The sequence below is a fragment of the Rhinolophus hipposideros genome (genome assembly GCF_964194185.1).
Source record: "Rhinolophus hipposideros genome assembly, chromosome: 5".
Classification (NCBI taxonomy): domain Eukaryota; kingdom Metazoa; phylum Chordata; class Mammalia; order Chiroptera; family Rhinolophidae; genus Rhinolophus; species Rhinolophus hipposideros.
This window is the reverse complement of record NC_138051.1, coordinates 1,635,218-1,661,170: the sequence shown is the minus strand read 5'-3', so window position 1 is coordinate 1,661,170 and position 25,953 is coordinate 1,635,218. Positions and strand designations below refer to the sequence as shown.

The window sequence follows — 25,953 nt, the reverse complement described above, 5'->3', positions numbered from 1 at the left end:
CATACAGCTCTTTGCCTGCCCCCCTCTTAGGTGCCTGTGCTCCCTGTCTGACTTTGCAGCTGTGTGAGGGGCAGGGGCCTCCCTGGTCTCTGACTTCCTGGCCACTTACCCCCAGAGCCTAGCACACAGTAGGTGTGCAGGAGATTGCTGGGGTCCTTGCCTTGGGAGGGGCTGCATCTTCACAAACCTATCTCTTTCCTCCGCAGTCCTAGGTCAGCTGTCCCCACCCTCACCCTCCAGCCAGACCCTTGAGGAGACCAACCGCTTACCCTAACCTTGGCTGGGTGGAAGTGAGGGCTGGCTTCTGGCCCCAGTAGAGCTCCCTGTGCACGCTCCCCACCTGCCTAGTTTCTGAAGGCAGGGACAAGGCAAATCCCACCCTTGGGACTCACAGTCCCCTCTTGGAGCCCAGCAGGTACAGGTACTGGGGACTCCAGCCCCGTGCACTGAGCGCTGGCGTAGGGCTGCATGGGCACTCACCTGATTCCACGTACGCTCTGCAAGTTCTGTAGCCTCTCTGTGCCTCAGTTTCCTCATCTGTTAAATGAGGTGATGACAAACCTTCCTAGGGTTGCTGTGAGGACTGATGAGTCAGTACAATGTAAAGCACAGAGCACAGCCCCATCGTGGACACACGTGTGCTCCCGGGAATGTGCACTGTCACCACTGTTATGGGAGGGGCCTGGAGGCAGTGTGTGGGAGAATGCTCACAGACGCTTTCCAGAAAGTGGGGACACACGCGCAATGACTTGAAACGTGAGGCACAGAAGGCAGGAAGGGACTGTCTGGGAAGAGGGAACCATGTGGGCAGAGGCCCAGAGGCAGCCTGGGGGCAGGCAAGGGAGCTGGGCACGGCTAACGTAGGGCAAGAGTGGGATGAGGAGGACCACGGGCTACGGGCACAGAGCTCGTCCAGAGGCACCTTGGGTGCCACACCGAGGAGTCTGTGAGGGGCCATGGAATGGGCTATTTTTTATTTATTTTGTTTTTTTACTGTAAAAGCCATATTTGCTCATGGGAAAACATTGAAACAATACACATAGAAGTGTGTCCTGTTAAGTAGGAAAGTTCCCTCCTTGCCCTTAAATCTCATTCTGCCGAGGCCCCACTGTTGTTGATCTGGTGTATCTCCTTACAGAACTTTTCCTTTGCCTTTGTAAGCGTACTAGGTGTGATAAAAAAAATACATTGAATGTTTAAATTAAAAAATTTATTATAGTAAAAGACACATTGCCATTAATCCCCCTCAGATTACTTCCCCTCTCTTCAAACACACTTACCCATCGTTCTTGCCACTTTCTACAGCAGCTCTGGAAGTCTTTTTTCACGAGTGTCTTTAGCTGCGCTGTCGTGGCTGCCTCGATGTCCTGAATCATCTTGACTTTGGGGAAGAGCCAGAAGGCGCATGGTGCCAGGTCCGGTGAATAAGGTGGATGAGGACACACTGTAATGTTTTATTTGACAGAAATTGCTGTACCAGGAGTGGTGTGTGACACGGAGCCTTTCCGTTGTGATCACAAAATACGGTGAATGCTGCTGCCGAGTGCCATCCAACGGAAAGGCAGGGATCTTCAATGTGGGAAGCGGCGGCGTGTCGGACCTTAGTAACAGTGTGTGACAAGTTTCAACTTGTTTGGTGCCATCAGTGTGAGCTACGGTTGAGAGAAGGTGTGTTTTAAAGTGTGCCGTAAATCACCCTCCATCATGACAGCGCTCTGTGTCACACATCGCTTTTGGTGTACGGCAATTTCTGTCCAATAAAAACATTATGTTGTGCCATTATTCAATGGATCTGGCCCCGTGGGACCTCTGGCTCTTCCCCAAAGTAAAAATGATTCAAGACTTCGAGCAGCCACAACAGCACAACTAAAGACACTCACGAAAGAGGACTTCCAGAACTGCTTCAGAAAGTGGCAAGAACGATGGGATAAGTTGTTTTCAAAGCAAGGGGGAGTATTTGGAGGGGGATTAATGGCAATGCGTCTTTTACCGTAATAATTTTTTTTATTTAAACATTCACTGTATTGTTTGATCACACCTCGTGTTTATTGTATTTTATTTTTTAAAAGAAATGGGATCTCCTTGTGCACATTACCCCACCACTTCCACTTTCCACTCAGCAGTATATTGGGACATCTGTCAGTGTCACGGCACACAGATCTACTGTGTGTTTCTAATCACTGCCTAACACGCCATTGTTTGCACGTAGTAACTGGTCCTGGGTTGATGGATATTTAGGCTGTCCTCCACTTCTCACTTTTGCAGATAATGCTTCAGTGAACATCCCTGTGTATATATATACCTATAGCTTGCTGGCACGCGTACGCCTTTCTGTGGGGTAGATTTCTAGTTGTGGGGTTGCGAGGGTGCAGGGTGTGCTTATTAAACTTTGGGAGGCAGTGCCACGCTGCTCTTCCAAGAGGCTGGGCCAGTTTAGGCCCCCGCCGTGGTGTCTGCGGTGGCATTTCCCCACACCACCCTCTGCATTGAACATTATCACACTTTTAAATCTCTGCCAATCCAGGAAGACATCTCGCTGTGGTGTCTACCCTCACTTTCCTTCTTTCCAGCAAGGCTGAGCATCGCTTCATGCAGTTATCGGCCTTTTGTATTTCCTACTCTGTGAATGGACTTCTCATGTCCTTTGCCAATTCTTCTTTTCTTTTTGCCCGTTTCTTACTGATACAAGGAGCTATTAGGAATTGAGAAATTCTGTCTGTCTTGTATGTTGCAAAGATTTTCCCTAGTGTGCCATTTGTCTTTTTAACTTTGTTTACGGTGTCTTTGGCCATGTAGAAACGTTACATCTTTATTCAGTCAAATCTGTCAGACTTCGTGAGGCTTCTGAGTTTCGTGTCTTGCTCGGCTAGGCTTCCTGAAAGGATCTGAAGCAGAGTGGGGATGAGGTCAGATTTGTGACTGGAAAAGGTTGTCTGATTACCACTGTGCAGAGGGTAGATGTGTGTGTGTGTGTGTGCGTGGCAGGGGAATGCAAGACAGAGGCCAGGAAGCAGCTGACACTTTGTGCTAGGGTAGGTGGGGGAGAATCAGGGAGAAGGTGAGCTGGAGAAATAGTCAGGAATTGGCTGTTCGTAGTGGTGGGATGTGAAGGTGCGAGAGGGAAAGAGGACCCTGGAGTAAAGCCTGGGTGTTTGGCTGGGGGACAGTGAGGCTAATGTCACCATCATCCTGAGTTGGGGTTAGGACTAGGGAAGGAAATGCATGCAGGTACACGTGGGTGCCCACTTTGGCAGGGAAAGGTGTACACGTGGGCAAGAAATCCTGGAGACTGGCGTGTCTGTGCTGTGGCTCCGTGGTGGGGCTCTGCTTTTTTGGAGTTTCTGTTTTCTGCCAAATACTGTGCCAGGCCCTTGCCACCCCCTCCCCCCACACACACTCTGTAATCTCTACTACCATATGAAGTATGCTTTACAGGTAAGGAACCAGGCTCCGAGAGTGAAGTAACTTGCTCAAGGTCACAGAGCTAGTGACAGAAAGGGGATGTTTTTCACCAACATCAAAATTCCCACCGGTGGCATCAAGGGGCCTGTCATTCTTTTCTAACCTGAACAATCCAGTTTCATGAGGGACTCTTATGATGAGTGCTGGAGCCAGGCTGCCTGGGTTTGAAATGCAGCCCCATTCCTTACAAGGCAAGTTATTCACCACTCTGTGCCTCAGTTTCCTCATCCTGAAAACGTAGACGATGACAGTGTCCCCCTCGTAGGGCCTGGTGGGAACCGAGTGTGTTGGCACCTACGAAAAGCTCACCCATGAGGGCCGAGGATCTGTGATGCTGTCTGTGCTAGTCGTGAAAATGACCCCGACGGCGACAGCACTCACCCTCACCTTGGTGTCTGCACCCCTTTACCTTTCCCGGCCCCCTCCATCCTCCTTCCACCTGTCACCTCGCTCCTGTGCCAGCTTTTCCTCAGTTCCCCACAGGAACTTCTTTCAACATTTGCCTTTGTCCTCTGTTTGTAGCCCCCAGACCCATGGCAGACTGTGAATTAAAACTCAGTCAGTCAGCAGAAACCATTCAGGGGAAAACAAGTCACATTGTGCTCCAGGAATCCTCCCCCAAGCAATTCTAATCAGGGATTTTCCGTGAGCTGGTGCGAGTTCACCCCAACATTGCTCAGGCCTCTGAGAACCAGACCGTAATGTCCAAATCTAAAACCCCTTTCCCCTGAGTGGGGATGCTCAGGAGTACTCTTGAGCTGGGGTTTCACCTGACCCCAGCCTGGCCAGCTCTCCATTCCCGCCACCAGCCGGCACTCGATCCCTGACTCGAGGACCAGTAACTCTCGTCTGGGAAACTTGCCATAGAAAGGAAAAGCAGGAAGCACAGCAAATCCTGGGCACGCTTCCTTCCCACGAGCATGTCTGAGCAGCAGATCCTGTGGCCATGCGTGTGGGGGCCAGGTGTCCAAACTGGGATAAAACATCAGGTCTGCACTGAATTTAGATGTTCTCTTATGCTTAGAAACTCACTGAAATCATCAAACTCGCTGTTATGGATTTCTCATCATCAAAATAAGCTCCCAAGTAAATATATCCTCATGGTAAAAAATGGAGCAGTTTTTGCCTGTATCTTTGTAGTATTTTGTGTGCACTTGCCCTGTCTTAGTCACACCCTCTTATTCTTAAACACAGGATGGCAGAACTCACCTCAGTTCTTCCCAGGGACTTCCCCGGGAATTGCAGGCCCCCCACCCCAAAGCCTCTGAGATAAGACGCATGAGTGCTCTTTTGGAAGTTCTGGTCCCCAGGTCCAACCAAGCCTGCCTTTGTCCCAGGAGCTTCTGTAATTTAAACGACTCCCACGCCTGCCTCCAGCCTCAGTCCCCTCCCCTAGCTCACCCACTACCCTGCAGCGTGCCGCACGGTGCCACAGGCTCCAAAACACAAGGACTGACACCAGCGCCCCGCGCTGAGACGCAGGGAGCTTCTCGAGCTTGCCCTCACAGTAGAATGGCCTCAGAGAAGCTGTATTGTACTCATTTGTGAGCCTTTAGGGGGGTGGGTGGGGGAAGGAATGTGTTCCACTGCAGACAAAGTTCACTTCTGGCAGAAAGGGAGAAGCGGCAGGGGCGTTCACAGACATGAGCACTTTCCCCCCGGGCCTCCTGTTCTCATCTTGAGGGGCTGCCTCTTTTCCCATCCCCTGTGTTGTCCCACAGGCACACAGTATTTAAGGTGATAATTGCCAAAATTAAGTGCCAATAAGTTCATAATATAAACCTGTAATTAAGCTTGCAGCTGGTGGGCACTTAGGTCTCCAAGGCAACCTGTCAGAGGTGTCCTCCCCTTCGCCCTCCCAGGCACCTATCCAGGTCAGTTGAGTTGGGGGCCTCAGGGCCTTTCTGAGAGCTGGTCCAGACCTGAGTCAGGCATAAAGCTCTGAAGACACCCCTGCCTTTGTTTCAAAGTCAAGTTCAAGCCTTTGAATGTAGGCCAAGGCCCCAACTGCCGTGGAGGTGCCCTCACCTGCCTCGGCTAACACCTCCCTCACCCAGGTAGGGACTGTCTTGTTGAAAGGCCTGGAACTTCCCCCTTTTTTTCTGAATAACAAACCCTTAAACTTAGGGATTGAGAGTATTCCACCACCACCCCTTGAGATCCCACTTGTTTAGGGATTCCCAAATGGGGCTTAGTTCTCTCATCCAGAAAGTCATCCCAGCACGTTCTCAGACCACATATGGCAGCGAGGTCATGTGCCCCCAGGTGGAGAGTGGGGGCACAGTAGGGTAGCAAGGTCTTGCTGACTGACTAGTTTTCGCTGAACTCTCAGTGATTTGGTGCAACAAACGTCCCTTCTTTCTTCCTTTAACTATTGACTCACACTACACATTTAGTGTGGGAAGTGGTCCTTGCGTCATGCAGGGGACTGACAGAAGCTCCCCCATCCTGTAGCTGCCCATCTGGAACATGTGGCCTCCGTCAGTCACTGTGGCAAAGCAGAGAAAGTGGTAGTCACACACTGGCTCTTAAATGCTATGGCCCAGAGATGACACACGTCACTTTTGTTCAGAGTCCATCGGCCAGAACTTCTCACATGGCCTCAACTGACTGTAAAGCTCTGAGGAACCATGGAGGGCATTGTGCTGGGGGGCGGGTGCAGAGGAAACGTGCCCAGACATTCAGTGAGCAATAAAATTCTCTGTTCGGATGTCATGAGACCACTCTCAGAGCAAGGGTTTCAGAAGAGCCAAGCCCATGACTTCACAATCATTCTCTCCTCCTGGGGTGGCCATGGCCAGAGAGGCTGAGTGAGTGCCTGGGCGGGCCAGGTGGGAAAAGCTCTAGGCAAGAGTCCCTGTAGACAAACGAGGCCCTGGCAGGCCCAGGCCCACTCCAGCTTTGCCTCAGCCTTTCCCTTCTTATCTCATTGATAGATTTCAATTGTAACACCATCCTACACATTGAATTTCTCAGGAGGAGAAGCAGGAGTGAGTGAGGATGAAGTCAGCTTTGGTGGGAGAAAATCCCGGAGGAGACACCCAGAGGCCCCTGTGTCTTAGTCCGTTGAGGCTGCTAGAACAAAATCCCACTGACTGGGTGGCTTATAAACAACAGCAATTTATCTCTCACAGTCCTGGAGGCTGGAGCTGCAAGATCCAGGTTCCGGCAGATTTGGTGTCTAGTGAGGGCCCACTTCCTGGTTTGCAGATGGCCGACTTTTCATGGTGTCTTCACATGGTGCACCCCCCCCCCCCCCCCCCGCGCAGTCTCTCTGGGGTCTCTTTTATAAGAGCACTTATCCCATTCACGAGGGTTCCACCCTCATTCCCAAAAGCTCCACCCCAAATACCATTACACTGGAGATTAGGTTTCAACATATGAAGTGGTGAGGGGGACACAAACATTCAATTTGTGGCACACTGGCCTCCAGCCCAGGAGAGCACCCTTGCTGGGACAGAAAGGGCTGTAAGTTGTTGGCTTTCTTCCATGCTTTCATTCCTCAGCAGATGTGGCTGCTGTGGGCCCTGGAATGTACTGATTACGACTGCAGAGTCTGATTCCAGAACACCTAGGACTGAAACTTGGCTTGGCCCCTTATTAGCTATGTGACCTTGAGCTAGTTACTTCTCCATGCCTCAGTTTTCATCTCTTTAAAACGGGGCTTTGGATAGCATCTGTGTCTCTTAGGGTCGTTGTGAAAATTAAATGAGTGGCACTTGTAAAGCCCTCAGAATGATGCTGGCCGTACGATAAGGGCCCCGTTAGTGTCAGCTGTCACCATGACCACAGCCATTGTCGTCGCCATCCTCACCGTCATTCAGTACAGGAGTCTCTTCTAGGTGTTGGGGAGTAGATGCCAAGGTCCCTGCTCTCACATATGATGGGGGAAATGGAAAATAGTAGGTACATAATTAAATTAAGAGGATAATTCCAAATGGTGATGGTCCTAAAACAATACATCAGGCGCATGAAAAATCACTCATTGTCATTAGTCTGGGAAACACAAACTGAAAGCATGATGAGGTCCCACTGTGTAGCTATCACACTGACTTCTATAAAACTGACAACACCAAGTGCTGGTGAGGATACAGAGGAAACAACTCATATGTTGCTGGTGGGAATGGAAACCAGTAGAGCCACTTTGGGAAACAGTTTGGCACTTTCTTATAAAGTTAAAAATATGCTTACTGTGTAACCCAGCAATCCCGCTGCTAGGTACCCAAGAGAATAGCAACTTACGTTCATACAAAAACCCGTATGCGAATATTTACAGTGGTTTTATTCATAATAGCCCCAAATGGGAAACAATCCAAATGCGTTCAGCTGGTGAATGGATAAACAATTGAATACTACTCAGCAATAAAAAAAAAAAATGAAATTCTGATACAAGAAACAACAGAAGTAAATCTCAAAAGCGTAGTATGCTAAGTGGACAAAGCCAGACTCAAAAGGCTACATATAGATGATTCCATTTATGTGACATTCTAGAAAAGGCAAAACGTAGACAGAAAACATCAGTGGTTGTCAGAGGCTGGGGGTGGGGGAGCTGACTACAAAGGGCAGAATTGGGTGATAAAATTGTTCTATATCGTGATCACGGTAGTGGTTACACAGCTGTATGCAGCTGTCACAACTCACATGAGTGTGCACGAGGAAAGGTAAATTTTACTGTACGTAAATTGTACCTCAATTAACCTGACTGGAAAACAAAGCTAGCTGTGGGATTGTTGAGACAAGGAAAACCGAACAATGAATCAGTCAGTCAGGGGGTGTGACCGCGTAGGGAGGGGCTCCTGCACACAGCAGTCAGGGACGGCTTTCTGAGGAGGCGCCTGGAGCTGCACTGGGAGCAGAAGGATCCGGGCCTGTGAGGACCGGGGGAGGGAGTGCGGGCAGAGCAGCAAGGCGGCGCAGGTGGCTGGAGCTGAGTGGAGGAGGAGAGGGCGGGAGACAGGCCAGGGGCCCCGACTCTCCTCTGGGCATGATGGGCCCCACTGAGAGCACTTGTAGAGGGAAACTGAAACATCGATGTAGGTGAGGTGGCCCAGGGAGGAGAAGGGAGGGGAGGACAGGCAACAGCAGCTTGTGATACAAGATGGGGGTGCGGTGACACGAGGAGAGGGCGGGTCGGGGGTCCCGGCAGGCTGAGGTAGGGGCACTGGCACGGGCAGCTGGGGTCCTTGGGGACCTTGCTGAGAGTATTGTGGGGGGTAGTGGGGCAGAAGCCAGACATCTGGGTTGAGGGGTGTGCGAATGAGGACATGTGAGTGAAACTTAGAGGGGACAGACTTGGTGGGAAGCAGAGGGAATCTCAGAGAAAACAGGGTGGAGCGGCCCATTAGTGTGTGTGTACGTGTGTGTGTGTGTGTGTACATGTGTGTGGGTGTACGTGTGTGTGCATGTGTGTGTGCGTGCATGTGGGTGTACGTGTGTGTGCGTGTGTGTGGGTGTACGTGTGTGTGCATGTGTGCGTGCATGTGTGTGGGTGTACGTGTGTGTGCATGTGTGTGTGTGCATGTGTGCATGTGTGTGGGTGTACGTGTGTGTGCATGTGTGTGCATGTGTGTGTGCGTGCATGTGGGTGTACGTGTGTGTGCATGTGTGTGGGTGTACGTGTGTGTGCATGAGTGTGTGCATGTGTGTGGGTGTACGTGTGTGTGCATGTGTGTGCATGTGTGTGGGTGTACGTGTGTGTGCATGTGTGTGTGCGTGTGTGTGGGTGTACGTGTGTATGCTGTGTTATATGTGTTGGGTGTGTATGTATGTATGTGTGCATGTGTGTGTATGGTATGTGTGTATGCTTGGTGTGAATACAACTTGCAGAGTAGCCTGACTTATTGAGATGGCCAGAAGTGGGGTCTTGGACAGGGCCTTGAATGCCAGGCCAGAGAGGCCCCTCGGGGGGCTGGTGGATGGCATGGGGCTGGTGTTGCAAGGCCCATCCCCGAGGTGGGAGGCAGTGCAGAGCTCCGCTGGGCCAGGGCACCAGGACCTGTCTTGGGGAACCCGTCCTGAGGTGGGCCCTCCGGGGGTGGCCGAAACCCCATCTTTGCTGGCACTAAAATTCTTGCTCTTCTTCTGTAGTGCATGCTGGGACCGCGACGGACAGGTTGCTGCTTGCCGGGCCCCCAGAGGTCACTCTGTTTGCCTCCTGGTGCAGTCTAACCCAGGTAGGTGGCGCAAGGTGGGCTCACTGCCTCAGGCTTCTGCGCCCAGTGGGAGGTCTCTGTTAGTGAGGCCTGAAGGAGTCCCCGCCAGAGGAAAGGATGTGGGCACAGCAGAGTCATCTGGCCAAGGCTCCCAGGCCTCTGAGAAAGCGGGCCAACCCGGCAGCCATCTGTCCTCACCAGGCCACCTCCCTGGGGCACCGGGAGGCCTGGGACACATAATTCCTCCAGCGCCCACTTGCTCTCACATGTTCACGGTGTGCAGGCTGTCCGGGGCTTTCTCTGCACATACCTGCTAGTACTCTGGCTGTGGAGGCTCTGCCTCTGTGGTGCTCTGCCTGCTGTCACTGTACCCATCTTGTGACTCAGGAAGGCCAGCTCTCTGCCGGACTGCCCCAGGGCTAGCCTTCCCCCTGCACCCAGCTCACTTCTCCACTTGGTGTTTGTCTGCCACTCCTGGACACCTCAGATGGGTGCTTTCTGCTTAGGGCCGAGTGCCCCAAGGGCTGGGATGGGCTGCGGGATAGGCTTGCTAGAAAAAACACAGAATGTCCAGTTAAATTTGAACTTCAGACAGATCAATCTTTTTTTTTTTTTTTTTTAAGCATTAGTTCATCCGAAACTCTGCACAGGACGTACAATTTTACTTGCTAAATCTGGCAGCCCTAGTGGGGGCTGATGTCCCCGTCTCCCTCCTCCTCTGGCTAGTTCTCCCTGTTGGGCCATGTTGACCCTCAGTGGCAGGTGTCTGGGAGCCCAGGGAGGCCGAGCTTGCTCAGGCCACAGTGAGTGGCCATTTCCTAACCCCCAGGTCCTGTGGGCCATTCCCACTGGAGGCTGGGGCAGCAGTCCTGGCTGCTGAGAGCAGTTTCAGGGTCCTGTCTCCCCATCTGGCTCTCTGACAGCAGGGTCCAAGCTGAGGAGATCACGGGGTGGGGTTGGCTGGGCCTCTGGGCCTGTGAGCGGAGCTGTGAGATGACCCGTGAATAGAAAATTGTTTCTTGAGCTTGAGACCCGGAGTGCTTTGGGATACAGAGGTAGAGGTCGGGGTAACAGGGATGAGGCAGGGCCGGGATAGTGGAAGGCTTGGAATATACAATTCCTGCATCCTCGACAGTGGGGAGACGTGGGGAGTGTTTTCTCTGTAAGCTGAGTTATGTTTCTGCCTATATGTTCTCTATGGGTTCTCTACCTAGTTACCTCACAATGCAGGGTATTTTAGCATTCAGCCATCCTCATAATCTCTTCTTCCCCAGGGCTAAACGCTGCTAACTAGTTTGATAGATATCATTCCAGACATTTTTCTATGCACTTACAACCATATTTTAAAAAGGAAAAACATGGGATCATGCAAGTTACACTGCTCTGTCACTCGACTTTTTACTTTCATTTATTGTATAGCTCATTCCAGAGTTCTTCCCTCTCGTTTTATGCCCATTGTTTGGATGGTCTTTAGATTATGTATCAATGATTAATCCCGTTGGTGGCCCTTTAGATGGCTTCCGGTGTTGGGCTATTTATAACCTTTACGGGGAATCTCCCAGGCCCCACATCTGTGTGCGTTTGTGTTCTGGGACCTGCAGGGATGTTTCTGGTGGGGGATTGCCTGGGTCAGAGGGCACACACATTTCCCGATTTGCTTGTACGGCCAGACCAAGCTCCGGAGGCTGTGCTGACCCACTATGCGCAGAGGCCCCTTCCCCTTGCCAGCCATGGGCATCGTGGTCACTTAAGCCCCTGCCACTCTGACAGGTAAAACTGATTCTGTTTTCTGTTTCTTTGGCCACTATGAGTTTGAGCATAACTGTACGGGCCATTTCAGTTGCTTCCTTTGTGGATTGCCGTTTCATGCCATGTCCTCAGCTTATTTTTCTACTCATCTGTCCATTCATTCAATAAGCACTTATCAAGCCCCTACTACATGTTGGACACTGTTTGGATTAGTGACCTCACTGAACGAAACGGACAAAAAATACCTGCTCCATGGCACTTATGCTCTAGTAGAGGACAGACAGCCACGGAAAAGCAGATGCGTGAGCTACAGCGTGTGTGTGAGTGTTGAGTACTAAGGAGAAAAACATGAAGCAGGGAGGAATGGAAGGTGTTGGGCAACTTGGACATGGCAGCCGGGAAGGCCCTCCTGGGAGGTAGCACTGAAGTTCAGCCCTGTAGGCAGGGGAGAGAATCAGGAGCGGGCCGGTCTGCGCAGGGCTCTGTGTGGCCAGGACAGGGTGTGTGAGGAGCGAGTGGGACACATGGCCAGAGAGGATCAAGAGCCAGGTCACGCAGGGCCTGTGGGCCCCTCTAGGGACCCGCTTGTCCTTACAATGAAGCTCGGAGCCAGGGGAGCTTCTGATTAGTGACATGACATGATCTGCCTTTCGTTTTCACCAGGTCCCTCTGGCTGCTGTGAAGGGGGCTGGAGTGGAAGAAGGGAGATCAGTCAGCCCTGTTGGGGTGATCCGGGGAGGGGGGTGGGGGCTTGGACGAGGGGTCCTGATGGAGGTGGGGCCGGGTGGATTCTGGGTGCGTGCTCATGGCAGAGCCAATAGGATCTGCTCACAGATCGGACGAGGTGCTGCGTGTGAAAGGGCGCCGAGTGTCACTGCCTTAGTCGTCTTGGGCTGCCACAACCAAATACCACAGGCTGGGGGGCGTAAACAACTCACTTTTGTTTCTCACCCTTGGGGAGACTGGGAAGCCCAAGATCAAGGTGCCAGCAGACAGGCTCAGTTCTTGGCGAGGAGGCTGCTTGGCTTGCAGACGGCCTCTGTTTCCCTGTGTGCTCGCATGAGCTTGTCTGTGTGTGCAGGTGGAGCGAGAGCACTGGTGTTTCTCCCTCTTCTTATAAGGGCTCCGATCCCATCATGGAGGCCCCACCCTATCACCTCCTCTAACCCTAATCACCTCCCAAAGGTCCACCTCCAAATGCCATCACATTATGGTGAGGGTTTCAACATAGGAACTTTGGAGGCGAAACATTCAGTCCACAACAATGACACCAATGGTTTTAGCCCAGGTGGCTGGAAGGGTGGGGCTGCCAACAACAGAGAGGCAGAGAAGGAGAGTCGTGGGTTTGGAGTGGGCAGCTCTGCTGTGGCCAGCACTGGTTCTGTGAGGGGTGGGGCGCAGAGCAGAATGAAACTAGGTGGCTCTTTGTTTAAAAAAATTATTAGAAGTTTCCACGTGGTGACAGTAGAGCATGAAAGCAAGCCGGGCCCTGTGTGACTGCCTCGGTGGCCGCTGGTAAGCAGGCCCTCCTGTGGACTGGGACGTGCAGTGGACATCCAAGTACAGATGTGCAGCACATAGGCGGATATATGAGGCTGGGCTTCAGGGGGAGGTCTGGGCTGGAGATACAAATTTGGGGGCATCAGCGTAAAGATAGTATTTAAAACCATGGGAAGCATCAAGGGAGTGAGACTAGACAGGAAAGGGAAGGACCAAGGGGCCTCCTTCAGCCAGAAGTTGGGGAGCTGAGGAGGAACCGGGAAGGCGACTGAGGAGGAGCAACCAGCAAGGTGCAGGAGAACCAGGCCAGTGCGACGCCCGGGAAGCCAGGAGCAAGGTGTTTCAAGTGTGAGGGTGAGCGAGCTGTGTGCTGAGCACTGACGCTGTGGTAGCCGTGGGGAGGTCAGGTGACCTTGGTCTCGGTGATGGGGGTGGGGGGTGTGTGCACGTGTGTATACGTGTGTGAAATGCATCGTATTCACTTGCAAGAGCAAATTCATTTAGACGAGGGTAAGTGATTTAACCCGTTATCTGTCACATGTTGTAGATATTTTCTTTCACAGTTTTATGGGTTTCTTTTTGTTTTTTTGTGTGTTTTTTTGTCATTTAGGTTTATGGAGGTTTTTTTTAACCCCTTAAAAGTTTAAACTTGTCCTGTGGTCAAGTCTGTCACTCTTTCCTTTAGAGGTTCTGACCTTACCCACTGCAAAGTTTTGAAAACGTTGCCTCATATTGTTTTCTAGTGGTTTATGATATTTAAAAATCTTCAAATTTCTACTTCATCGGGAATGTTTTTATGCGTGTGGTGTGAGGTAGGGACCTGTGTTTGTTCCCAAGTGGCCAGCCAGCCAGTTGTTTTGCTGTTGACTGAGTAAGAGGCCCTTTTTGTCCCCACTGCTCTGCAGCTCCATTCCCATCGTCGGCTCAGTGTCCCCACAGTCTCCGGGGCTGTCCAGGCCTTAGTGTTTGATTCCATTGGCCTTTGCCTGGGCAGAGATGTAGCAAGTAGAGAGAATGGACAGACAGTGGTGATTGATTGGGGGTAGAGGTGGGGAAGCAGACACAGCTGCCTTCCCCACCTCTACCCTCAATCAGTGAGGGAGGAGGTGCAGGGACATTAGGGGTGAGGGGAGCTCTTGGGGATTGAGGCATCACCACAATTCTGCAAGGCTGGTGTTCTGTACACTCATTTGCAGATGAGTGTACTGAAGTTCAGCCAGGTTTCATTGCATGTCCAGTGGTCTCAGCTCTTGGGAGGTGGAGCTCACACTGGAGGGCAGCTCTCTGGGCTCCAGGGCCTGTGTTCTATCCACCGCTGGTGAAGGGGGAGGTGGAAGGACGGGGTTCCAGGAAGGCTGGAAGGGCTCCAGGCATAAAATGACCCCCACAGCTCACTCTGCCATTGGGCGGGGTCTGGAAGGTTTTCCCATTTCCTGAGCAACCTGTTAAAACCAAAATGTTCCTGGCAGGGAATCACACTTTACGTTTACAGCTAACATCTTAATTATCAGTTACCACCTCTGTGGGGATTAGCTGACAGCCTGCTGAGGACACTGAATGGGGCCAGTGTGATGTGTATCTGTGTGGTAAGGCCAGGAGGGAGGAGTGTGAGGGGAGGGCAGGTTTCCAACAATTCGCAGCTTTTTCTGGACCCTTGGGAAAGAGAGGGGAGGGGAACTGGGTCCACTGGGAGCTCCAGGGGACGTGGAGGGAGTAAGCTGGAGGGGGGAGGGGAGCGGCACCTTCTCTGTGGAAACCTATAGCTGGGCTCAGAGAGGAGCTGCATCTATTAGACACCTGCTGTGTCCTGATACCAGGGGAGGCTTATCACAGTCTCGGTCTTGTCCTGAGAAGATCAGCAATCAGCCACCCAGGAGCCACCTTGGGACAGCTGCAGGGTCGGACTCGGTGTGTGACCCAGGTCAGGAGGGCTTAACCCTAGAGGTCATCCAGAGGGGTGGCTGAACGCCTTAGGTTGAAGGAAGATACAGCAAGAGGCCCCACATAGCAGCAGGCTGCTTCCCACCGCACTGGAGCATGGGGGCAGGGGAGTAGAGAGATGTAACTGCTTGTCTAGAGCTGGTGTTTCTCTCCCAGCGGGGCTTCCCTCCCCCTTTATGTCTGTCTGCACAGGGGGCCTGACCTGTGTCTTTGGGGGATATCATGTGTCTAAAAAGGTGCCGGGTGCCCAATCACTTCATCACTGTGCTGGAGCCTGGCTTAGCCTTCCTGGGACTCGGGCTAGAGCAGCCCCTCCTTCATCACCCCTTTCCCTTCCCGTCTTGTCCATCCTCTCCCCTCTCCTTTCCTCCTCCCTTCTCTCGCCCTTCCCTTCCCCTCTCCTACTCTGCTGCCAACTGTAGTCTGGCACCCGGCTGTGGCGCTCAGACCCTGAGACACACACCCAGGCCGTTTTTCAGGTCAAGGCTGGCCCAGGCCCCGGGTGACCTGCAGCCACGCACACTCCAGCTCCTCCCTTTTTCACTTGCACACCCTCCCAAACTTGCTGCCAGGGCTCAACCAGGTAGAAGGAAAGTGAGATGGGAGGGGAGGAGCGGCCCAGAGCTCTCCAGGCGTGAGCAAAGGCCTGGGTCTCTGCAGGTGCTGGGAGTGGGGCCTGTCATGAGTTGGAGGGGAGGCGGGGAGGGGCACGGGTCAGATGGAGGAGGTCTCCTTGGCTGGCTGAGAATTTCAGAACTTATTCCTGAGGCCAGTAGTTTTCAAACTCTTTTTTTCTTCAGCATTTCAAACCTATCATAGGGAAGCCTGAAGTGGATAGTGGACTCGATCATTCATTTAGCAAATATTTACTGGGCACCCAGCTTTCTAGACCAAGAGGCACAGCTGTGAACCAAGCAGAAACTAGCTCCCTGTGCTCCGGGAGCTGACTCCCGGTAGGGAAGTGTGGCTGAATGAGTGACGGCCTTGCCCTGCTGTCCTGCGTCCTGCGTCCCGCCTGCTCTCTCTGCCTAATGTCCCCGGACATCTCCACAGACATGGGGACTCAAGGGGCTGGTTCTGGAAACCTGCTTTCCTTGAGGGACCTGAAGGAGAAGCTAAAGGAGAGGATTCCTTTCTGCTGATGGAAGGTTCTGGGAGGGAGGGTGGTCGAGACAAAGAGGAGGTGAGCAGAGAGGAAGGGAGAGAAGGGCTCAGGACAGGCACCCGCCTGCCGTGGCTCATCCTCTAGGCCAGGGGCAGGGCTGGGTCTTTCCCAGGTGTGGTGGCCACCTGTCCTGTCCCAGTTTTAGCAACTCAGTCCCAGGATGGCTGGTCACCCTACCAGAAAGCCTGTCTGTCCCTGAGGCTGATTGGCCTTTGTCCCTGGCCAACCCAGAAGGTCCAGTCCAGCTGTGCTGGGCCTCTGAGCAACCGAGTGTTTAGGTCAAGGTGCTGGCTGTACCGGAGACTGTGAGCCGCTGCTGCTCCCCGGGGTGAGCGGAGGCAGGAGGGGCAGGCCCCAGAGGGACCAAGGCCAGATCAGGACTTGACTCTGAGGCCTGCGCAGGGCCTGGGGCTCGAGGCAGAGCTGCCTGCACTGCTGCGTCCACCTGCCTCTGCCATCAGAGTCTGGCCGCCGATTCAGGAGTCCTGGCTTCCCTTCTCAGTTCCACCTCTGGCTTGCCATGTGACCTTCGGAAGGTGACTGTGAGCCTGGCCCCACTGGCCTTGCCTGGGACACGGCTGTGACTTTGGACCAGAGCCATCTGTGGAAGGCTTTGCAGAGCACAAAATGTGTCCTGGAGTAACGTGCTGCCGTGGTCACTGCTGGGGCTCAGATGCCTGGCCTTGGAGTGCCCACTGTGGGCACCATGGAGCAGGGGGAGTATTCGAAGGTGAGATTGCCAGTGGTCTTCAGCCCCTGGGAGAGAGCCCGAGGCAGGTGGACAAAAGGGTGAGGGACTTTGGCCCTTCCTTAGCTGGGGGCAGAGTCACCTCCTAGGGCAGAGGTGACCCAGAGCCTGAACATGCATGTCCCAAAGTAGCATCCGATTTTCCCTCTCTCGGGGGCAGGTAAGAGGTGGGTGGGCCAGGCCCAAGCCTGGGGCTGCACACACAGCCTCCTGCCTTCTGCCCCTCTGCCTAATGGCTAATTACACCCTGACATGCAGGCAGGCGAAGAAGGATTTTCTGTGAAGCAAAATCTCCCGTGAAATGTTCGGGCCACGCTGGGCCCTGCTCCCAGCCTCCTCATCACCACTGCGTGGCTGAGCCACGGCCTGGGGGGCCACATGGGGCTCCTTAGTTTCCTTCTGGCAGGGAGACGTTTCCATGGTCCGGGCTTGGCTTTGAGCCCAGGACGCTGCATGCGTGCGAGTGTGTGAGTGTGCGTGCGTGTGTGCACCTGTGCGCGGGCTTGTGTCCAGCCCGTGCGCCTTCATTTATGAACTTGGCGATGTGTGTGTGTTCTGAGTGCGTGTTCCGTGTGCCTGTGGCTGTGACACACCAGCAGGCACACCGCAGCTCATAACGGCTGAGGGGCTGTCTCTGCTGGTGCTTCTCTACTGTGTGGTTTCTCGGACTCCTGGGGGCTGCCTATGAGAGCCTCTCGGTGGCTAAAGGGCCACCCTGTGTGTGAGCGCCTCTGTGACTGGCACAGCTGGTTTTGGATGTGGGTTGAAAGCCTCGACGTCCCCACATGCTCCGGGGCTCAGGGATGCCAGGTGGCAGCTGGCCGGCTCACATTGGAGTCAAACTTTGCCTCTCCTCTTTGTCTTTAGTGCTTATTTGATTCTACCAAGTTTTGAGTGCTTGATGGGGGCCAAGAGAGGGCAGGGTATTTGTTTCTGAGAGTTCATGGAGCCGGAACATGTCCGTCTCTTTGTCAGTGCCTTCAGCCACGCTGCCTGTTCCAGCCATAGAGCCGTTGTATGTGCACTGAGGTCGCCTCCTAAAGCTTGAGTTTGAACTTTATTCACATCTCCACATTGTTGTACCCATTTGGCAGTTGAGGAAACTGAGGTCCAGAGAGGCAAAGAGACATGTTTGAAGTCACTCGGTAAGCCAGGGCTTTCATCAGGGTCACCAGCTCCTTCTCCCGGCTCACGGACCCCTTGCACTGAGCCCCAGCCCTGAGCCCCTGGACCCAGGGGGCACAGGCCCCCGTTTCATGAATGAATCCAACTGGAGGCACTGCCTTCTCCGAGTGGAGCTCTCCTTTCCTGTCATCACTCAGCATTGTCCTAGAGAGATGGCCCCAAGTCAACAGGCAGGGAACCACAGGAGGTAATAGCGTTGATGTCCATCATTGATATTTCCTGACTGTGGCTGTAATTAGCAATTCTCCCACGGCGGAGGCCCGATCCGGCAGACAAGTAGAGGAGTGCTGGCTTATTAATGTCAGCCTGTTAATGTCACACTGACAAGGCTGACGGGGGGTGGCTTTAGGGAGGGAGGAGGAGACGCAGGCTGGGCAGAAGGTTCAGGCTCCCCCCCTCTGTCAGGTGCTTGTTCTCCTGGAGCACAGACCTTCTTGTCCCACATGTCCCAAGGGAGTTCACGCCCCAGGTTGCCTCCTTCACCCTACGGCCCCTCGCTGCCCCTGTTCTGCCAGGATGGCTGGGATTAAAGAGTGGCCTCCATACCCCTGGCAAGCATGCAGGCAGGAGGCTGCGGGCCCCACCTCTCAGGAAGGTCCATGGGAGCCTTCCCAGGGAGCCAGAGGAGGGAGAGGCACTCCTCAGCCTTCGCCCTTCTCCAGAGGGGAGAGTGCCAGCTCTGCCACATCCTGAACACCGCCACAGCCACGCGGGACAGTCCCTTCCTGCACACGTCCCCTCTCCACGTACTGCTCCAGAGAGGGGCTAAGACGAGCACTCCAGACACCGGGAACCTCCTGTCCCCAACTTCAGGCTGTCCCTGTCCTCTCCCCGCAGGGAGTTCTCGGGGCAGCATAGCCCGCACCTCTGCGCCCGCCCGATTGCTTGCTTCAGTGCCCTGGCCAGATCTCTTTAGATTCTTTGTCCCTTTAGCAGGGAGAGCCCAGCCGACCATCCTCTGGAGAGGCTGTGACCCAGCCCCTGGCAGCTCCCACCTTCCGCGCCTCCAGGTGGCCTCTTCGCTGCACGCCTGGTCTAGGGCTGTTCCGAACTACTGATTAGAGAGAAAAAAACAAGTAGCGGTAGCTCTTGTTTCTTGAGTGTTTTTTCTGTGCCAGCTTCTGTTGAAAGCATCTTATGAGCATTTGATCCCCATAACAACACTAAGGGGTAAATATACTTATCCTATTTTACAGATGAGGAAAACTGAGAGGCAAGGAGATTACGTTAGCCGCCCAAGATCGCAGGGCTGCTAAGTGGTGGGCCCAGTGAGCTGGGCCCTGTGTCTGGCTGAGCGGCCCCCTCCTCTACCTCACATCTAGTCCTGCATCTGCCTCTCTCCTCCAGGAGCTCCAAGGGCAGGCAGGGCCCCCAGCCCAAGGCTGGCCCACACACAGTGAGGGGAGTAGGGGAAGCCGCACGTGCTCTAAGCTCTCATTTCCGCAGCAGGTCCCCTCCCGTGCCTCAGCTGTGTGCCTGCTGACCCTACAGCCCTGCGTGCTCCCTGCCCACAAGGGCCTCACCCACCGTGTGCCCCGCTGGTGCTGGTTGCTGAATGAGGGACCAGCGCTGCCTGTAAGGCCCCCGGAGGCAGAGAGAGGCAGCCCTGCCTGCCGAGCTGCCTCCTCGAGGACCTTCAGAGCACGGCCTCAGCTCATGCTGGGACTTTGCGAGGACGTCCGTACATTCCCATCATGGATTTGTTCGTTTGTTCATTTATTCATTCATTCAACAAACACCTGCTCGATGCTGTGTGCTCAGGGCCAAGCCCTGGGGAGGGGCTTACGCGTGCTGAGACCATCAGGTCCTGCCATGCCCCGGGGAGCCCGCAGCCTCGTCCAGACCCAGTGGGGGCAGCACCAAAGCATCGGTGTGCATGGTGGGTGGGGAGGGAGGCGGCACAGAAGAGGACACCTGAATGGTTCTTTAGGAGAGGGAGGCGTTTTCAGGCTGCCGGAGAGGGAGGGCACCACAGTCCAAGGGAGCAGCTTGTGCAAAGGCTCCGAGTCTGGGAGAGCAGGTCAGAGGTAGGAAGAGGCAGAGTTCGATTACAAAATACTCAGGTGGGTGAGCCCGGTTATAGAGACGGGGTAGGGGTAGCTGTGGGAGCTCTTGGGAGGATAGGTGCCCCCAACCCCGCTGCTGGGGACCCCTGGAGGGACCTGAGGACAATCCCTGAAGACTAGGGCTTCTACAAATGGCTGCAGGCCCAAGACACATTGCAGGGAGGTCACGCTTTTCCTTTCTTGCCCAGTGTGGGGTGAGGTGTGGGTAGGTCAGCATCCGTGGGGGACTGAGCCAGCTGTGCAGGAGTGTGTTAGGACAGGAGGCTCCTCAGGCTCAGGGACCGCATGTCCTGTGCTGCACTGGCCTGGAGGCCACCCGTGACTAGATGCTCCCACCTGTGCCCCGCCTCCCAGCCCTCGCGGCTCTGGGCAGAAGGGAGACTGAGGCCTACCAGTCACCGAGCAGTCGGTGAGATAGGGTTCCTCCCAAGCTTCAGGGGGATGTAAGGACAAGACCCCCAGCTCTCAGGGTCCAAGGCAGAGCCAGGGCAGACACCCTGCATGGCACAGAGAAGGCCTGGCAGGACCCACCGAGGTCAGAGGTCAGACAAGGAGCCTGGCATGTTGGCAGAGGAAGAGGCTTCCCTGTGGAGTCTTAGTGCTGTAAGCTTTTCCAGGATTTGACTGGAGCGCCTAGTGGCTGGTCTCTGGGGGAAATTTCATGCACCTCATGAAGCCCACAGCAGCCCCAGAGGGAGCCAAGCACTGCCTGGCCATATTCCCGGGAGCACAGGCGCACACCTGCAAGTGCCCACCTGTGTGTCAAGCTCACACTCAGGCGTGTTCAGCCTGCTTCTGTTCGTACCTGCAGGCCTCTGTGTGTGTGTCATGTGTCCAGCTGTGTGTCCACATGTCCCGTGTCCGTCTGTGTGCAGGCCATGCCAGCAGCCCCCCGGGCACAGCCTTCTCTTCCCACCCTAGACAGAAAGCTCCCAAACTTGCCACTGGCCAGTTTGGGTCCAGCTCTGCCCTGCCTCTCGCAAGGCCCTCTGAGTCCTGAGGTCTGGCCTCCTGGGGATGGGGACAGGCACTGTGGGTGGAGAGAGGCATGAGGAGGATGGCTCAGGCCGAGAGGGGTCAGCCAGTTCTTTTTCATGCTTATCCTCTCTCCACCCACCCTAAGTGCCCTCCATGGGGTCCTGACAGGTAGGTGCCCCCCCCCCCCGGCCACTTGTGCAGTCCCCATGATGGGGAGCTCCCTGCCTCCCAGGGCAGCAGCAGGGACGTGGGGGACTCTGCCCAGGAAGGGAGGGAGTGGTGTCAGGGCCCGGGGCTGTCCCCCAACAGCCAGGCGGGGGCTTCAGCTACTGGCGGCAAGGTCAGGCCAGAGGACTCACCTTGTTGTCGAGAGCTGTTACTGGCAGCAGCAAGGGATGCGGGGAGGATTTCTCTCTCGTTTCCCAGAGCTTCCAGCAAGCCTCCTCCCTTCCCACCCCTCCGCCTGCCAGGGCTGGGGACACACACACACACACACACACACACACGCACACACGCTCCTGTGTGGCTGAGAGAGGGAGAGAAATCTAGGTTAGTCTCCCAGGGAGGTGGCTCTCCGCACCGCCCCCCGCACATCTCAGCATTGCCAGTGACGCCTCAGGCCTGCCCAGCCTGTCAGAGGTGCCCTGCACTGGGACCCCGGGCTCAACACTCGCTGTCCCTCGCTGGGCCTCCCTGTCTAGGTGACCTCATGCCAGGCCAGACAGCAGAAGCTTCCCGACCCCCACACAGCCCTCCAGCTTCAGCCCCTGGGATCCGGGGATGATGGGAGGGGTGGTTGGGGACGGCTGTCTCTGGAGCTGGGGCTGTTTAATAGCAACGCCACACAGAGAATGCAGACACAGATGGGGTCCACTAGGGTAGAATTTCAGGCAACCTGGCCACACGGCAGGGGTTCGGGTCTGGGCAGGATGCCTCAGGAGTGGCGAGGGGTTTCTGAGAGAGAAGGTGGACAGAGAAGCAGCTAAAGACAGTACTGTCATTTCAGGATGGGTCGTGGGGTAGGGACTCAGCTAAGCTAAGCCGGCCCCTGAGATGGGACCCGAGTCCAGAGCGGGAGCCTGCCACACCCACGGAGCTCAGGGAGACCTCCACTGCACTGGATGGCAGAGGGAGGTGGTGGTGTTTCCTGCGTCGCTGGGGGGAATTGCCATGGTCCGAGTCACCCAGGGACACTGGAAGCCTGCCCCTGCCTCCACCCCAGGAGACATCAAAGCCACTTCCTTCTACTGCCCTGGCACACAGTTCTCAGGCACCCAGCAGGGCGTGACGCAGGGTCCTCGGTGCCTGCCTAAGCGTGTCTGTTGGGAGAAGGGATAGGAAAGTGATTTGATTGGAGCTAGGTAGAAAGAACGACTTCCTGATGCCACTGGGCAGCCTGGCCTCTGGACCTGATGCGTATAGAGGTGACACAGATCCTTAAAGGGCTGTCAGGTGGAGGGCACCCAGGCACCCCCAGCCCCCCCGCCTGCCAAGTGTGGGGAGGCACCAGCTGCCTGCCTGCACAGGCTTCAGCCCGATCCAGCACCTCCAGGCCCAGAGCCCACCGGGATGTGCGTCTTTATTCAAGCATCGGATATGTGGGTCCCGTGTAGGGGTTGGCTGTTGAAATATTGGTGTCACTGGTGCACATGTGTGTGCACATGTGGTGCTGTTTAAAGGACCTAGAGGGATTGTTCTGAAGGCCATGGGGAGGGGGGCTGCACCAGCCAGTTAGGGAGTGGAGGCTCCCCAGCCAGGCATGCGGGGAAACACTGGCTAGAGGCGCTGGTGTTTAACCTTGAGGCCTGGCTGTGAGAGGGGCGAAAGAAGGCCAGGGCATGCCCTGAGGAGGGGTGCAGAGTGCTCAGGTTTGAGAGGCGGAGGTGAGGCAGGGTCAAGGTCTCCTCAGATGGGTCCCAGGGCAGGGCCGGTCTCCCCACTCAGACTGGGGCTCCTGTGGCCTTATCGGCTCCTGGACCGCCTGCCTCCTCCTGGAGAACCTATAGAAGGGAGTTTCCTGCCTTCTTGTCCTCAAGGCCCCCAGCCAGCCACATCCCCCCCCACACTCTGACCACGCCTGGCCCATCCTTCCCTTGTTTCCTGTGGCCCCCACCAGGAAGCTGCAACCCCACACTCAGGGACACCTCTTGCAGGAGCTGGGGCAGCTGGGGCTCCCCTGGGAGGCTGGGGGCTGCCACACATCGTCCTGCTCCTAACCTGCCTCACTCAGTGCATGCACGGGACCCCATGGGCTGGGGACACACGTCACACGTGCACATCCTCCCTGAGCAACAGGGCAAGGAACTGGAAAGGTCAGCCGGCTCTTACTTTGCCAGGGTGGCTTGCTCAGCGCTCCCCTTTCTCCTCTGGCCTCCATTCAGAGGGCCCCGCGGGACCCCTGGCTAGAAGGACTGCTGGGTAGGTGTAGTGTGGACAGTGTCCCAGGCAGGAATGGCCCATGAAGATTGGGGCCGAATCTGAGATGACCTCTCCCCTCCCAGAGCCATTGGGTCTTGGAGGGTCTGCAAGACCCTTTGGATCAGCATAGCCCCTGTGCAGACAGGGAAACTGAGGCCTTGTGCAGGGTGTGGTTAGGGCCACCCTGTCCCAGCTTGCTCAGCCCCTCTAGGAAGGGCAGAGGATAGGAAAGTCAGAAGGCAAAGGGGTGCGGAATCCAGGGTGGAGTGAGGATATGACCAATTAGTCACCCAGCAAATGGTGTCTGAGCCCCTGGACCAGAGAAGTTCTCATATTAACCCTGCCCTCAAGTGGGCGATGGACAGTGACCTGTACTGTGTCTCATCCAGAGTCTCATATGGCCTGGTAAGGTAGGCACTGTTATCCCCATTTCATAGATGCACAAACTGGGGCCCTAAATGAGGCGCGTGAATAGAGAGGGACAGTGCCTGTTCATAGGGGAACAAGCGTGCTCCTGGTGCCGGGGGCTCTTCCACACTGAACACTCTCAGCAAGGAGGCTGTGCTCACTGCCTTGAGACAGAGTTGGCATCAGCTCCTCCGAGAGGCAGACACTTCTCTGTAGGACTCCGGACTTCCCCGTTAGTTCCCAGTGCTGGCCAAGAATTTCTCCTGCAAGTCTGGCCATAGTCCCTCACGCTTTAACTTCACCCACCACTCTTGGGGGGATGTTGTCAATCCGCAGGCCCCCCCACCTCTCCTCTGTTCCTCTGCTTTCTTGGTTCCGGGTCTGAGGGTTTGGGCATTGGCCCCTGCTCCCTGCAGCCTAGCCAGCCCCTAAGGGCAAAGCTGACTCCCTCCAGCCTTCCCATCCAGGCCTGAGGGTCAGCTCACCTTTGCCCAGTAGTGCTGTTCTCATCACAGCCCTGCTCATCTCATTTCTGTCAAACGCATTTGCCATCTGAAGGGCTTCGTTTCCCACTCTGTCTGCCCATAACCACTCTTCCAGCCCATTCCCATCTCTGCAACCTCTCCCTGCCGTGCCTAGCGTGGTGGCGAGTGGGCAGCCAGAGCCCTTCCTCCCTCCCTCCTGCCTGTTTTGGGAAGAGGTCTGTTCCCCAGGCAGCTATCTCATCCCTGCCTCTGTGGGTTTCCCTGCTCCCAAACCAGACACCTGGCTTGACTGAGAACTAGGGCAAACTCTCAAGTCCCTAAAGGCTTTGCAGCTCCCACTCCTCACCTTCTCCACCCAGGCTAGGAAGACCTGGGCGTCACCCGGGAGCATCGTCTGATGCTTGGGGGCCCGGCCTTGCTTATCATGCTCCATACACAGCAAGCCCCAAGTTTACCACCATCCCAAGAGAAGCTGACCTTAGGTTAAGATGAGCAGGAAAGCAAGGTGGCTTTAACTCCTACAAAGGTGTGAGTGATTGGTAGCAGTTATCATGTTATTGGGGTTTGGACAGAGGAGCATTAGAGCAGGAATATTAATAAGAGTAACAGTAATAACCACTACCTCAGTTTCTAGTGTGTCAGGCACTGTTAACACTGTGCATGCATTAAGTCCTTTAATTAACCCACTAGCCCGAATGAATTTCTAATTGGCAGGAAGATAAGGGAAAAATGTTGAGAATAGGAGGAGAGTGAGGGAGTAGGAGCCAGAACTCTCTCCTCTAAACCTGCACTCCAGCTCCCAGCTGGTACAGAGCAGAGCGTCCAGTTGTTTGTACAGCAAACCATGTCAGGCGTTTGCTTGAGGTCACCTGGGGAGGGCAGAGGAGGCTCTGCTCGTCCTGGGGGCTCACAGTTCTCCCATGAGACGCTGGGTGGGTGCAGCCTCCCCGGGGTCTCAGAGCTTGGAGCTAAGGGTCATGACACAGGTCCCCTGAGGAGACAAAGCCAGTGTCCTCCATGGTCCCTGAACTGTCCCCACCTCCAGTGGCTGAGCAGCTGCCTGGTCCTCGGGTACACCTTTGACTGCACTCCAGGCTGCACGTGCCCCAGAGCCTGCCTAGAAACGCAGTTTCACGTGAGTCAGCTGGTGCCTGTCGGGTGAGTGGAGCTGGGAGCTGGGGGCTGGGATGAGGGTCCCATTCTGCAGGTGGGGAGCCCAAGGCTCAGTGAAGAGAAGTAACTGTACTGAACCCTCCTATCCAGAAGGACCGCCTAACGAGCTCCTAAAGTGAGAAGGGGCCTGCTGCATTCTAACAGGGACTCACCACTTCAAGCAGACAAATGGGAGCTAATGCTGGCGTTTCAGATCCCACCTCTTTCCCTCCCCTCCAGGCAGTCTCCTGGTTGTCCAGGGCACCCCCTGTGGGAGGAGGCTGAGCAGCTGCTCCCAGGCAGTCCTCCCCATGCCCGCCCGCCCCCTACCTCTCCTAACCTGCCAGCTTTCAAGGTCAGGCCGCATGCTAACTCAGTAATTGATCTGGGAGATTTCCATTATAAATCTCTCAGCTATGGCCAACTTCTCCCATACAGCTAGCAGCCACAACCCACAGACCATTCCACCGAACCTACCCTGGCCATGACCCCTCATCCATCCCTCCTGGGAAGGTAGCTGGCCACTCCCTGTCCTCCCACCCCC

General features: G+C 55.0%; 1 protein-coding gene and 1 long non-coding RNA gene across 11 annotated transcripts in view; one reads left to right on the top strand and one right to left on the bottom strand.

Annotated features, from left to right (window-relative positions):
• Positions 1 to 25,953, top strand: part of LINGO1 (leucine rich repeat and Ig domain containing 1) — a 188,795-nt gene that overhangs the window by 120,745 nt on the left and 42,097 nt on the right. For 9 of the 10 annotated variants that reach the window (XM_081047886.1, XM_081047897.1, XM_081047898.1 and 6 more), the window contains one exon: positions 9,550 to 9,635. The exons of the other annotated variant lie outside the window; for it this stretch is intronic. The gene's annotated coding sequence lies outside the window, so the exon portion shown is untranslated. The remainder of the gene's footprint in view (positions 1 to 9,549; positions 9,636 to 25,953) is intronic. 10 annotated transcript variants of the gene reach the window in all.
• Positions 19,646 to 21,422, bottom strand: LOC308498018. Its single transcript, XR_013993395.1, has 3 exons — positions 21,306 to 21,422; positions 20,774 to 20,998; positions 19,646 to 19,910 (listed from the first exon to the last, which is right to left on the bottom strand). It is a non-coding gene; the product is annotated as an uncharacterized lncRNA (long non-coding RNA).